Source organism: Penaeus vannamei, chromosome 14 (assembly GCF_042767895.1).
Source record: "Penaeus vannamei isolate JL-2024 chromosome 14, ASM4276789v1, whole genome shotgun sequence".
Lineage (NCBI taxonomy): Eukaryota > Metazoa > Arthropoda > Malacostraca > Decapoda > Penaeidae > Penaeus > Penaeus vannamei.
The window spans coordinates 15,723,577-15,726,076 of NC_091562.1; the positions used below are offsets into that span (position 1 = coordinate 15,723,577).

A 2,500-nucleotide genomic window follows, 5' to 3' on the forward strand; every position below is an offset into this window, starting at 1 on the left:
GCCACTGCTGGAGGGGTCTCGCCAGGGTGAGGCTAGCTGGGACGGGGAGGGAAGGGTGAGAGGGGTGAGGGGTGGGAAGAATGAGAGGGGAGAAAGGGAAGGAAGGATGAGAGGGGGAAGGGGAGGGAAGGATAAGAGGGGGGAAGGGTAGGGAAGGATAAGAGGGGGGAAGGGGAGGGGAGGGAAGGATAGGAGGGAGGAAGGGGAGGGAAAGATAATAGCGAGGAGGGGAGGGAAGGATAAGAGAGGGAAAGGGGAGGGATGGATAAGAGGGGGGAAGGGAAGGGGAGGATAAGGGGGGAGGGGAGGTTGGGGGCGATATAGCACTGATGTGATGATCTGCCGTGGTGGCGGAGTGGGGGAGAGTGTGGGGGTAGTGATGTGGTGATGAATGGTTAGCGTGGATGGTGGTAGGTGTGATGTTAATGATGATGAATGCAATTAGTTGAGGTTACTAGGACGATGATAGTGGTGATGCTGACGGTAGTAAATGAATATGATGATGATGATAGTCGTTATGGATTAATGATTGCAACAGTGCCATAATGATGATATAAACAGATCATGTTGATAGGCATGATGGTAATATGATATTGGGGATACCTATTGCATAGATCACCAGACTATAATGACAATGACAGGGTGACGGTGAAATGCCAGCTATACATCATATCAGATAATGATTGGGTTGATACCTAAAACTTGGTACAATTAATCCTAACGAGTACCTGGGATATCCGGGTGCGGTGAAATCCTATCTGAAAACAGCGTGACAAAAAGTGGCTGTGTGTTGTCGTGCATGCGGTATGTGCGTGATTTCGTCATAATCCTGTGCATGTCCTATGAATTCTACATCATGCCTCATGGCCTCATTACTGACGCCACATTGCATTACGTCAGATTAGACATTGTAAGCTGCATGACTTGCATGACGTTGAAAAGGTCAGTTTGAGGATTACATTTGGCATATATGATAACAATTAAAGTTGCAGTGTTAATGACGACAAAGACGCAATATGTGGACAATGGCAATTATAAATTAGCAGTCATATCAGCAGAAATGATAATCATATCTGCAACAAGAGCATACTATTGTTATTAGTTCCATTGATATTTCTTTTATCATTATTATTATTACTATTGTTATCATCATTATTACTATCATCGTCATTATTATTATTGTTATTATTATTATTGCTATCATTGTTATTTTCATTTTTAATTATCATTATCATTATCATCGATGGTAATATCATTATTATTATCAAAATTAGTGTTAGTATCATTGTTATTCTTAGTATCATTATTATTGTTATTATTATTATCATTATTATTTTTTTTTATTATCATTATCACTATAGTTTGTATTATCATTTTATTATCTTTTATATATATTTTATTTTATATATTTTTTATTATACTTTTATTATCATTATCACATATCATTACATATCACCGTCATCATTTTTTCATTATTTTAAAACATTATTATTCTAATATTTTCTTTTTATGTTATTGCTTTTGTTTCATTTTCATTTTACTTAATAACATAACAACTAAATGATAACATTATCAATATTCCTGTTACCATCACCATTGATTATAAATATATATATATATATATATATATATATATATATATATATATATATATATATATATATATATATATATATATATCAATACCATTTTTTTCGCTACAGCAGTAGTAGTAGCAGCATCAGTGGTAAAGATAAAAATATTGATATGAGCAATATTAGCAGTACCACCAAAAGCAACGACAATGATAGCGTAACAACAAAAACAGTAATAACAGGAACAAGATTAACGGCAAGACCATTCTTTTAACACTAAATACAATAGCTGTGCAGTCCCTGAACGCTGTAAAACAAGGCAAAAATAAAAACAAAATGATAAAAAAACAGACAGACCAAAAAAATGAAAAAAAGAAGAAAAAAGAAAGAAAGAAAGAAAGAAAAAACCGAAAGAAATGTTTTAAAGAATCCCGTTTTTTTTTTTTTTTGACGTACAACCCCCTCCCCCACCCTTCACTTATTTTTCCTTTGTCTTTTTTATTCGCCCCCCCCCCCTTTTTTTGTTTTTTAGCGCGTGGAGGCAAAGGTCAGATGGTTTACGACCCCGAGTGGAGGTGAATTCGTTGCTGGTGCTTCTGAAGCCTTGTAAATCTCGTTTAATCGTCGAAGTTTCCGGAAATTTCTGCCTCGCGCGAGAGTGCCGTCGCTCTTCTAATGCTGCTTCGGTTGGGATCGTTGTTTGGGAGTCGTTCGCTCGCTGGTTCGAACGGCGGCCGTACGCGCGGCGAGGTGAGTATTTCAGCGTGGATGGGTAGGTCATGTAGGCATTTAGTTTCTTTTTCTGTCTGGCTACATCTAAATGTGTGTGTGTAGGCTGTATGTAAGTCTGGAACGCAAGTGTGTGCGTTCTGGTGCAGGTATTTGATGTATAACTGTACGATTATATATAGGTATGTATGTTGTGG

General features: G+C 37.4%; 1 protein-coding gene across 1 annotated transcript in view; it reads right to left on the reverse strand.

Moving 5' to 3' along the window:
* The window catches only part of LOC138863932 (nephrin-like), a 250,982-nt gene that overhangs the window by 10,790 nt on the left and 237,692 nt on the right, over positions 1-2,500 (reverse strand). The gene's annotated exons all lie outside the window — the stretch shown is intronic.